This window comes from Argiope bruennichi, chromosome X2 (assembly GCF_947563725.1).
Source record: "Argiope bruennichi chromosome X2, qqArgBrue1.1, whole genome shotgun sequence".
Classification (NCBI taxonomy): domain Eukaryota; kingdom Metazoa; phylum Arthropoda; class Arachnida; order Araneae; family Araneidae; genus Argiope; species Argiope bruennichi.
The window spans coordinates 23,087,638-23,101,140 of NC_079163.1; positions in this window are offsets into that span (position 1 = coordinate 23,087,638).

Here is a 13,503-nt window from a genome sequence, read left to right on the forward strand (position 1 = left end):
GCATTTCTTAGTTTATTCGCATTAAGAAGAAAGTTTTTTGGCTTATTTATTGAGCCTTGAAATTCCTTGTGGAATTTGTTACTTGTAGGGTATTTCCCTAATTGATCGAGTACCATCGCTCTTGATTCTAAAAATTGCAAGAGCTCCTTCAATGAAGGTATTTGTTTTGATTGTATGGACATTTCATATGCCTTTCTACTCTGTTTGTCAAGTCGTTCTAATATTATATTTACTAATATAGCATTTGTTAAGTCATTACATTCTAAATTAAAACTTTTTAAACCTCTCAGACTTTTATTTATTGTGTCTGTGATATTTCGTAAGCCTTTTGCAGACTCAAAATTTAATTTTTCTAGTTTTAGCATATTTCGAATGTGAATATCAACAACTGCTCGCTTATTTTCAAAGCGTTCTTTGAGAGCAGCAAACAGTGACTCAAATGTATCGTCACTTGTTTCTATAAATTTAGCCTCACCACGGAGGGCAGCTTTTAAATAAAATAACTTTTGATCATTCGTTAATTCGATATTATCGTTTATTAGACACATAAATTGATTTTTGAAATTACTGAATTCTTCCATTTTTCCGTAAAATAACGGTAAGGGAATTTCCGGAAATTTCGTTTTTAATTGAATATGATTGATATAAGCGTTCAAATTTGAATTTTGATCATTTATATTATGAATTACATTTTTCGTTAACATTATAATTAGAGAGTAAGCATTTCAAACTTACCTCTAATTCGTTTCTTTCTTCTTCGATATCCAATATTTCTTGATCGCACTTCTGGCTTAACGTTTCATCTTCGTCGATTTCTAAATAATTCTTGAATAAAATTTCTAATTCATTTTTTATTTCTTCCACAATTGCCAGCTTTTGTTGACAGCTTAATATGAATTTATTTTCTTCTTCAACCGTTGAACTACTTTCAACAAACTTTTTAACACTTGTTAATTTCGCCTTTATCCTTCCACGGATTCTATTTAACTCTTTGGCTTTTTGAGTTTTATTTTTCTCCATATTTTCGCTAATTCGTCTCCGGATCGCTAGGACCAGAATGGAGAGGTTCGATAATGATGACGGACCTTTTTTTGTATTTTAAAGAATTTATTGTTTCTCCGCTTTCAGGAGTTACTTTGAGCCTTGCCTTTCGGCGTTGCTGCTACGTCGATGATGTTACAAAGACTGATAGTTTTTTTACATATACCGCTAGAGGGCGTTACAAGTGAGAGGCGGGGCAACATGCTTACGTAACAAACATAACATTCTGAGAATAAGAAATAAAATTGCACACTTTATACGATTAAAAGATGGCATATACTGAATCATTACTCTAAAAAAAATAATAAATCAATTAGCACAGTTCTTTCATAATACCAAAATACCATACAGCTGAAAAAAGAAAACATATTCAATACTTGTTTAGAATGATCATGTGGTGAAAGCGTATAAGCCAGTTAACAGCTACGCTACAAGAGCAATTGCTTTTGTATTGTGTTCATGTTACTGGGCTGCGAACCATAAGGTCCCAGGTTCTATCCTGGCTCATCACAATCCGCACAATCACTTTGGAAGCGACTGAGATTATGAATACGTAATAAGACTTGGCACGTCGCTCAAGGGCACATAAAATGGTATCTGAAAGCTAGAACAGACAGTTTGGGTTCGCAAACTTACGAACCAAGAAATATATCAAGTACTATAAATTAATTCGTGCTTAAATAAAATATAACAGCAACTTGAAAATCATCATATAGAATACCTTAATATTTAAAAGATATGTTCTTACGCACTTTCAATTATTGAGATCAAAACAACACAGATATTTCAATATCTAAACTAGCAACGATGAATATGCTATGAAAACAGAAGTAATTTAGAAATTACTAGTTGTTAAATAGTACAAAACATTTCACAGAAGACGGAGAATATTGGTGAATTCAAACTTGAAGGAATGTTGTATTTCAACGAAACAAATTCTTCGAACCACTCCTGGTATGGGAAAAATTATTCTGTGTTAGGATGACACACCAATGGGGTGGAATGTAGATTATTACAATCCGTGCAGATGGAAGCAACAGGACGTATGTTTTCAGGAACATTTCTTTTAGTAATCACATTCACACTAAAGAAACACAAGACAAGACATTTACGCGCTCAGCTTAACAGAACAGCGTATCATCTCATTCTTATTACAATCGCAATGTATATGGGATGGTCTAATCAGGCATCGCCATCTAGTATCCAAAAGAGAAGATAAGAGTAATACCACTGCTATAGTATATTTTTTATGAAATATAATGTGCATTAGGCTTAGCAGGCGAAAGTGTTACAGCCTGGATGGACGGCCGGCCCATCCTATCCACGGCTCTTCTTTCCGTGTGCATTTGTCCCGAAGAGATTAATCTCTTGACTGCTGGTCTTGCCTGTAATAGGCAGTAAACAACACGTTATAAAATTTTTGGTGCATCAAGGTACTTTTAATTTTTAAAATAATAATAGAAATACAAAATAAAATATTTAAATTTGCTCTTTAATACACTGTTACAGCTTCACGCCGATAGATGGCGTATCTGTCGAGTACAAAGTTCTGTTAATTCCTTTTTGTATCTGAAGGTAGAGTGTGTAAGAACGATTCTATAACCTAGACGTGTCACCCGATTGTGAGAGATGTCCTAATCTGTAATAGTCTACATGAAGTGGCACAAAAAACGTGTCCGAAAATAAATTGGTGTTCACCAGAAAGAAATGAGTAATTATCTGTAGAGAATTACATTAAGTGGTCCGTCGACTACGCAGTTTTGAACTATCGAGAGTTTTGAGAAGTTGGCAAGTGTTTCGTTTTGCCGCGTGTGTTTACTTGATATTGTTCTCAGTGATTTCTGAATCCTTATAATGATCTTCAATGGATATAAAGTGTAAATTCCTATGATTGGATTATTATGTCCGTTTTGGTTTCAGGGTAACTGTGAGTATACTTTTGTTCTCCAAATTTGTGTATTAGTTTCGTTTTTATGAGTTGCATATATTCAGAGTTCTCTTTTCAAAATGCTTTCAAAACTTAAAAAGAGTGAATTAATTGAAGTTGCCGAGGAATTAGAAATTGACATTCCTTCGGGTGCCAAAGTAGTTACTGTTAAAGATTTAATTGAAAAGAGCGAGATCTATAAAGATAATTATGAATTCGTAAAAACTGTGGTTGAGTCAATAATTGAAAAGAAAAAAGATTACGAGAAAAATGAATCACAGAAAGTAGAATTGGAAAAACTTAAACTCGCGCAATTAGAAAAACAACTTGAGCTTGCTAATTTACAAAAAGATGTAGCACAAAAGGTTAATGTGACAAATAGCGATTCCGATTCTGATTTTAGTTTAGAAAGTTTTATAAAAAGTGTCAAAACTTTAACTATGCCAGTTCCCACACGAGCAGAGTCGTATAACTTATTTTTCCAATCGTTTGAAAGAGCCTTCAAAACCAAAAATGTCCCAGAACAATTCAAATCAGAGATCCTATTAAATATTTTAGGCGAAAAAGTTACCAATTTAATGATATATTTCAATGAGGATGAATTGTGTATGTATGACAAATTAAAGGAATTAGAAGAATTTCAATCCACCCCACAAGAAGTTTTAAATAATTTCCGTAAAGCGAAAAAACGCCCAAACGAAAGCTATATCCAGTTTGCATCGCGACTTAGTGCAGCTTTTGATTATTATTGTCAATTAAGAAAGGTAAATGATTTTAAGGGAGTTTGTGAATTCATGGTTTCCGAAAAAATATTTGATTCATTAGATCGTGAACTACAAATTCATATTGGCGTGAAACAAGGAGAATCTTGGTATGTGCCACCAGATTTGGCCAGGCATTGCGATATTTATGTATCGTCAAAATTCAAAAACGATAGTAATGTGTTTTCACGACCGCAAGTTGTAAACCATTATCAAAAATATCGTAAAGAATACAGTCCACAAAAAGCATTCGTAGCGGAAGTTAAAACTCCGAAATGTATAATTTGTAAATCTAATGAAAATCATTCCCTGAATGTATGTCCTATATTCAAAAATATGCTTGTTAATAAGAGAATTGAGGTCGTTAAAAATAAGCAATTATGTTTTAATTGTTTAAATCATCATAAAATTGCTAACTGTCATTCGAAATCCAATTGTTCCATTTGCAAAAAACGACATAACACTCTTTTGCACTTGGGAAATACTCAAAGCGAAACTGAAACTCGTTCGCAAAATGCTAACGCGGGATTAAATCGAAGGTCAAATGTATTCGTTCCGAGAACTGAAAATCCTAGTCATAATTCTTCACAACTGACGAATGAGTCACCTGCGAACAGTACGCATTCATTCACTGCTACCAACTTAAATGTAAACAAATTGGTTTTATTAAGTGCTGCAAATGTGATGATTCAAAATAATGTAGGAATGTTTATGAGTGCACGTGCGTTACTAGATGTTGGTAGTATGAGTCATTTCACTTCAAAACGTTTAGCCGATAAACTGAATTTGAAAAAGAAAGACGAAACATTTTGGTTTCTGGACTAAATCAATCATCATCTGTTATTAACTCGATCGTAAAAACGAAAATTTCGAACGTCAGCAGAAGCTTTGAAAAGAGAATTGAGCTATTGGTAGTACCGCATATAACAGATTGTATCCCCTCCAAACAATTTGACATTGATACGCTAGAATTAGATAGTTTCAATTTAGCGGATGTGAGTTTCAATGAACCTGGAGAGGTTGATATTTTATTAGGTGCCCAAATATTCTATGAACTTTTAAGATCGGGTCAAATTAGGTTTCCGGTAACAGACATTGTTTTTCAAAATATTGTGTTTGGGTTTGTTGCTACCGGAAGTGTTCCAATTGAAAACGAAACTACTGTTCATTGTGGGTTGGTAATAGAAGATTTGGATGCAAATATAAGGAAATTTTGGGAAATTGAAGATGTTGAGGGGGATAAATTACAAAATGATGAGAGTTTAATATGTGAAGATCATTTCATGAAAACACATTTCAGAAATGACGATGGGAGTTATGTTATTAAAATGCCGTTTAAAATAGACCCCTCATGTTTAGGCGAGTCAAAAAGCATTGCTACTAAAAGATTTAAATCACTTTGGCAACGTTTGAAGAGAGAACCAGAGTATAGGCAACTATACAGCGAATTTTTAACTGTGTATGAGAATTTGGAGCATATGCAGGCAACTGTACAGCGAATTTTTAACTGAGTATGAGAATTTGGAGCATATGCAGGCAACTTGCGAAACTCCAAGGTATATTATGCCTCATCATGGAGTTTTTAGGCCAGAAAGTAGTACTACAAAATTACGCGTCGTTTTTGACGCATCAGAGGCAACGTCATCTGGACAATCGCTTAATGATAATTTGTATTCAGGATCTGTTGTCCAAGATGATTTGTTCGCTATTTTGTTGAGGTTTCGAAAACATTCTATAGTTTTCACCGCCGATATAAAAAAGATGTATCGTCAAATTTGGATACATCCAGATCAGTGTGATTTACAATGTATTTTATGGAAGGATTTAGAGGAAGAGAAATTACGTGTATTTAAGTTGCTCACTGTTACCTACGGAACCAAAGGCGCTCCTTACTTGGCGACCAGAGTACTGAAACAAATATGCTGTGATGAGCAGGACAATTATCCATTAGCCGCTGCTGCTGGCAAGGATTTTTACGTCGATGATATACTCAGTGGTACCGAGGATTTATCTTCTGCCATTGAACTACAAAATCAGTTAATACAATTGTTAAAATCAGCTGGTATGGAGCTTTACAAATGGAGCTCAAATAATCCTGTTTTGTTACAAAATGTTGCAACGTCGGACCGAGAATACAATTTCGATAACCCTAACTCAGCAACTTTAAAAACTTTGGGATTACAATTCAATCCTGAAAAGGATACATTTAGTTTTAGTGTTCAAAAAATTGTGAGACCTGCAACAAAAAGAACAATGCTATCGGACATATCCAGATTGTTTGATCCTTTAGGCCTCTTAGGACCTTTGATAATCACAGCGAAGATGTTCTTGCAGAAGCTGCGGATTTTGAGAATTGATTGGGACGATGAAGTTCCCTTACACTTAAACAGAGAACGGGAAAAATTTAGTTCTGAAGCTCTGAAAGTAGACCTGATAGGCTTCGGAGATGCTTCGAAAAATGCGTACGGTTGTGCCGTCTACACCAGGTCTTTGTCAAGGTCTGGTGAGATAAAGGTGTCACTCTTATGCAGCAAATCTCGAGTGGCTCCCATCAAAGAAATTAGTATCCCACGTTTGGAGCTGTGTGCAGCGGATCTGCTTTCCAAGCTTACCGTTAAGGTTCTGTCATCCTTGCAACTAGACATTCATGGGGTACATTTGTACTCGGACTCCACCGTGGTGCTTGCTTGGATCAAAATTCCACCTACATCGTTGAAAACTTTTGTTGCTAATCGAGTCACTAGGATTCAAGAGTATACTAAGAACTTCCAATGGCATTATGTAAATACTGCTGAGAATCCTGCGGACTTGATATCACGAGGAGTTCACCCTTCAAAGATCCAACAGTTGGACATTTGGTGGAATGGACCGTCTTTTCTTTCATCTAGTAGCTGGCCAAACTTCAATGACGATCCTGGTGTCTCAGATGATGAATATCTTCTTGAAGTGAAAAGAACTGCGAAGAACTCTGAACTGAATAATGATCCTATGATTAATCTGTCCATTTGTAATAATTCTTGTTTTTTACAGTGTATATTAGATATAAGTAATTATAGCAAAATTGTTCGTATTTTAAGTTATGTTTTCAGGTTTGTCAAGAACCTAAAGGGAGCAGTGAAGACAACAGGTCCACTGAATGCTGAGGAGTTCAACTATGCAGAGACATTTTTAATTAAAAATGTCCAAATACAAGAGTTTTCTAAAGAGTTCAGTAGTCTCCAAAAACACCACTGTGTGCCTCCTGGTAGTAAATTAAAAACTTTGAATCCTTTCTTGGATTCTAAAGGATTGTTAAGAGTCGGAGGACGGTTGGGTAATTTTAATTTTAATAAAAAGCATCAAATAATTTTGCCAAAAGGCCATAGGTTAACTCTAATTATAATAGAACATTTTCATAATAAATATTTACATGTTGGTGCTTCTTCTTTACTCAATCTTGTTAGAGAAAAATTTTGGCCTCTAAATGGACGTAATATCTGCAGAAAAATCGTTCATCAATGTATCATTTGTTTCAAAGCCCAACCAATCGCACCTTCTCAAATCATGGGCAATTTGCCCAAGGAAAGAGTGTCTTCAGATTTTGCTTTTAATTGTGGTGGTGCCGATTTCTGTGGGCCGTTTTATATTAAGAATAAGGCTCAGCGTAAAGGTGCTTTACAAAAAATTTATGTTTGTATTTTTGTATGTTTTTGTTTTAAAGCTGTTTATATAGAAACTGTTTCTGATTTGACAAATTTAAAAGAGTCATTTCAAGAGATGGCAAAAGGTAACTAGACTTGTACAAAATATTTAGAAATTTTGGCATCGTAATTATTTAAGTCAATTACAACAGAGATCTAAATGGATGTTTGACAAAAATAATGTAAAATTAGGAGATTTAGTGTTATTAATCGAAGATAATTTGCCTTGTTATAAATGGGCTATGGGTAGGATAATTAAAATTTATTATGGTGATGATAAGAAAATTCGTGTTGTTAAGATTAAAACGCAGTCTAGTACTTGTAAAAGAGCCATTTCTAAAATTTGTGTATCGCCTATGGAACATAATTAATTTGTAATATTTAATGTTGAAATTTGTAAGTTTTGATTGTTATTTCTTAAAGATGTTGATTATTATGTATATTGTGTGTTTTTTACTAGATTTGTGTAAAAGTTGTAATATTGTTTATGTTATTGAACATTGTAATCTCTTGAAACCCTGGGGTTTCAAGGTGGGGAGTATGTTACAGCTTCACGCCGATAGATGGCGTATCTGTCGAGTACAAAGTTCTGTTAATTCCTTTTTGTATCTGAAGGTAGAGTGTGTAAGAACGATTCTATAACCTAGACGTGGCACCCGATTGTGAGATATGTCCTAATCTGTAATAGTCTACATGAAGTGGTACAAAAAACGTGTCCGAAAATAAATTGGTGTTCACCAGAAGGAAATGAGTAATTATCTGTAGAGAATTACATACACCATTAATCGAAATATTCCCAGTTAAAGACATTAACTTTTTAAGTGAAAAATGAAAGACATTACGAAATTTGTATTCCTTAAAATAAAAAGGCAATGAGAAAAAATAGGCATTTTTTTTTTTTTTAGTTTCAAGAATGAATTACTTTTGCTCTAACCTTTTGAGAGTCACTATATATATATGTAAGCATTATTTTATGTAAAGCAGAATGTAGTTTCGAAGACAGTGAAGAAACTTTCATTTTTGTGACGTCGTTTTATTTCATTTTGAAGAAGCAGGCATATATACAAGCAACGAGCAACACACAATACAGAACGACACAGAGAGGAGTGAAGAAAAAGTTCTTGGACATTTTATACGTGGTTTTATATAACCCGAGAAATTGTTAGGGAAAATATTTCTTCATAGTGCTAATATATAATGAGATTTCGATAGGGATTTTCGTTACACGCGTTGAAGAGGTAAGGGAAACACAGGGAGGTTTCAAAAAAGAATTCATCTCGTCAGCGGTATTTTGTTCCTTCACGCGGAGTGTGGGAAAGTTAGGCTTTTAGTCGATTCAGGAATTTTACATAGCTTCTCTTTAATTAAGTAGAGACAGTGGAATTGGATCAAGAAATAAGAGAATATTTTAGAATAAAGTTACTATGGGTTAAATTAAGATAAAATCTTGGAAATTAATTAAATTGAAATTAAAGTTTAAAATATCATTACATATATATATATATATTTTACTATTGAAAAATGCATGATTGAAGTTCTGTGTTCTTAAAATAAAACAATTTACATCTGAATAATTTTTTTTGTCTTTAACTTTCTCACAAAGGGATGCGATAATGCATGTCCTTCTACCCTACAAGGCACTTGAGTATTCCCGGAGACACGTCTCTTCATTCCCCCCCCCCCTTATTTGCATCGAAAGTAGAATGCCTGAAGTGTATGTATAGTTGAGTAGATAAAATGCCAAATGGTGAAACCCAGCTTCGCAGTTGGTGAATTTATTTAAAAACGCAATTTGGGTGTTTTGTTTTTGTTGTATACTATTTTCCCAAAAAAAGAGGAAATGAACAATCCACACGGTAGCTATAATAGCTGGAGAAAGTTGTCAATTATAATTGAAGATCATGAGCGTTTTGTTTATCACTTTAATTGCTTTATTGGATGGAATGAATTATTAAAACAACTAAAGTTATGTTCGACTATTGATAAAACAAGTCAATAGAAATAAGGAAAAGGAACAACTCAAATGACTTTTTTTTAAAACTGTAGATGAGATTCTATCATGTAAGAATGTTCCATTTCGTGGAAACCATTAAAATAATAGGAACTCATAATAATGGAATTTTTTGAAGTTTAATTGAATTATTTAGTAAATACGATTCTGTGTTAATGGATTATATAAACAGAATAAAAAAATTCGAAAAATAGAATTGTGCATCTTTTTAGCGCATAGATCACAAGAACAAATTATTCATGCGCTATGAAATGAAGTCCTTAACAAAATTAAAGATGATACATCAGTATCCAAATGGATTATACATCAGATATTTCTCATGAGGAACAAACTATTAGGTATGTAAATTTTGAAGAAAAAACTGTAAATGAGTCATTTGTAGGGTTTATTAAAGTTAATGCAGATAGACTAGAACAAACTCCATTGAAAAGATTCAGTGAGCTAAATTTAGATCCTATAATCATGATTTTTTTTTGTACGTTTCCCCCTTTTTTGATGCAACTAATAAGTGCTTGTTTTTTCATATTTCCTAGGCTTAATACCTTCTTACAAATCGAACAGTAAATAAATGGATTTTGTAGAACATCTTGAATACATTCAGCAAAATCAGGTTTGAATTTTTTATCCGTCCAATTCGTAAAACGGATTTTGAGATGCTCATTGTTTTAACAAAATTCTCTAATCTGCTTTAAATTCTCTACTAATAAGTTCACAGTTTCTCAAATAAACAAGCGATTCAGTAAACTCGAGGATGGTGGACTAAACATGATCGCGCTGCTTTCGTAGATTGAATGTTGTTAATCTCGCCGGAGAAATGTATTCTATTCTTTCACGCAGTTACAGAAGTCTCGCGCATGCTCATTAGCTGCAATTCAGGAATCTCATGGAAACCGAACAACTCTTACAAACCGAAATTGGAATGATCTATGCAGAAACAAAGGGGAAAGTGAAAGGGTGAGTTTCCGCATTACACAATCGCAAATGGTATTGTTTCGTTTATAGACGCTATGACTACGATGTTTTATTCTTGCAATCTTTAGAGATCGGCATTTTTTAGATGGGGGAAAATAACTAAGAAACTTAAAATTCCATGTTTTTATGAAAATTTTCATATTCTCCTCCATTTTCTAGTTTTTTTAAAGATAATTTTTAAATTCCCTCTTCTCCCAGAGGCGTGACAACCCTGATATATTTAGTTTTCCTCGTCGGCAATATTTCATTAGTGAAGTAAGTAACTGTAGACTAATAAATTAAGACAACGAAAAATAGATATTATAAAGTTATTTACATAATACACAATTTACTTACTCCAGTGATTTAGAATGGATTCACACAATTTGGATACAGCAAAGCAACTGTTCTTAGCATGCATATTGCAAAAGAGATAGTTAATAGTATCCAATGTTTTATTAAATTTAACCATTAATTTGATTTTAGTCAGAGAATTATCACAGTAAAATTAAGACAATAGATTAGAAATATTTACATATATTGTACATACCGAGGAAGTAAGAATTGAATGAATAAAATGACGATGCGTTTCCGAACTATTCAGTGAATTCTGAATCGGGAAAAACAGCCCTATTCAAGTATAATAGAAAGGTTAAAGTTTTCCTAATAACTTTTACTTACTTACAGATAATAGAAACAGTGGATGGAAATGAAAACTTAATTTTCATAAACTAGGATGATATCTAGCCAAAAGAACAATCGCCAAAAATGCGACATCTTATTCACTTGACACCTTGTCGGTTATTCTGCTAAATAGAGTGCAATTTATAAACTGAATGAACGACAATTGAATCGGATATCTGAAACTCGGCGGACTTTAACGTCATCGGCATTCATCGCATTGAATTTTTACTTGGCCGACCAAAAATTACCAGTAATTATAAATTGAAAAATTGCTTTAAAGTTCCATCACCCCTCTCTATCTGAGACTTATTATGGAGTTCAAAAAATTACTTCCTTCTGATCCCATTCCTACAAAACGCATTTTTTAAATACCAGTTTGCTACTTTGAAAGAATTTTTAATTAAAAAAAATTCATGATCCATCAGACAGACCAGTTTTAGGTCGTATATTATGAGGTACTTGAAAAAATAGACCTCTTCAGAGGATGCTATTCAACTGAAACCATGTTTATAATTTAAAAATTGGATGTTTAAAGCGATAAGGTACAATTTTAAAATTAGATTATATAAGTATTTTAAGTAAGTTAAAATTCTAAAACAACCACCCGCAAAAATATCTGGATTTATTATAAAGTGTTTCTAAAATCTATAACTTTTTAAAAATCTGTTTTCTTAAATATGCATTTTTTTTTTTTTTTTTTTTTTTTTTACGAATTTTCTTTCAAGTACCTCATAATATACTACCTAAAACTGGGTATGGGTTCCTTTCTGCTACTAATATTTATTTTTTTAATCATTAGATAGATTATAAGTTCTCAAAAATTCATTAATTTTGATTGTAAAAATTTTTTTAAAAAAATTATTATACCTTAAAGCTAATTCCATACCCAGTTCTACAAAACACGCACTTCGGAACATTCAAAAAAATTCCACACCCCATTTCAATTGTTAAAAAGCTTTAGGATTACAAAAAAGGACATGAACTAACACAAATCATGGAGAAATAAGATAAAAGTTTTCGTTCCTCGAATAACATTATGTAAAATGATTTATAACTCTTATTATATGCTATTAAACTGCTTAACATAAAAAAATGCAAAAAATTTGGCGAAATAAAATATTATACTTGTATAATGAATGCATAAAATAAAGAGATCAAAATTTCCTAAATCTTAACAATTATAATATACATTGAGGTGACAAAAGTCATGGGATAGCAAATATAAAGATAGCAACAGTATTGCATAAAAAATATATAAATGGGCAGTGAGTAGGCATTGCAATACCGGTATACCGATATTTTGAGCGATTTGTACAATTTGGTAATACCGGTATTCACAAGTTTAAATACCGGTTTTTCGGTATTTACTAGAAATTTTTAAATTGTCTCCACTATATGTTCAGGTATCGCGAACATAGCAAAATAGTATACATTTTTGTTTTTATGTCTCCCTAAGGGCGAAATTAATTATCTAATTAATTGCTTAAATCTAAATTAGCGAAACATGGATTATCCCTGAAAGAAAATATTGTATCCATAAAGCCTGATGGAGCAACAATTATGAAAAAAGTTGGAAAGTTGATTGGTGCAAATCAGCAGTTATGCTATGCACATGGAATTCAATTAGGAGTAATAGATGCATTATACCAAAAAATAAAGAACAGAAGAATCCAAATACTGTGGATATAGAAACTTCGGATTCCAACTTTGAAAAGAGTAAGAGTGAGAGTGATATTGACAATGAAGATAATGAAAATGTAATTGTTGAAGAAGATATTGCTAATGAGGATGAAATATTAACCTATCAAGAATTGCTTCCTATAATTTATAAAGTTCGAAAAATTGTTAAGATATTTAAACGTTCCCCTATAAAAAGGATATATTACTAAAATATATACTAACTGAAAATAAAGCAGAATATATGTTAATATTAAATTCTAAAACACGTTGAAACAATCTACTCCTAATGATGGAGCGATTTTTGAAACTGAGAAATCCAATCCAAAAAGCAATAATCGACTTAAACCTGTAAATTAATTTTTCAGATAATGAATTCCGACTTAGTATCCAGAACTCTATCAGCTCTACTTCCAATAAAACTGACTATTGAGGCATTATGTCGGAGATTCTAATTTATTAACAGCTAATGCAACAATAAATTTCATGTTGCAGTCACTGAAAGAACAACACACATCACTATCTCAAGAATTATATATTACATTGAAAAATCGCACAGACGAAAGGTATACCGAAATGAGAAATGTCTTATGGTATTTACATAATTATAATGATTTTAAAAATGAAAATGAAAAAGAAGAAAAGAAAATAACCAATTCAAATCTGATTAAGTTTAGAGAGAAGTTTCTTAAAATTTTTTACCCACAAACATATCCACATTCAGAAGAATTCGGTTCAATTATCGAAGATTATGATGTCACTACTGTCGAT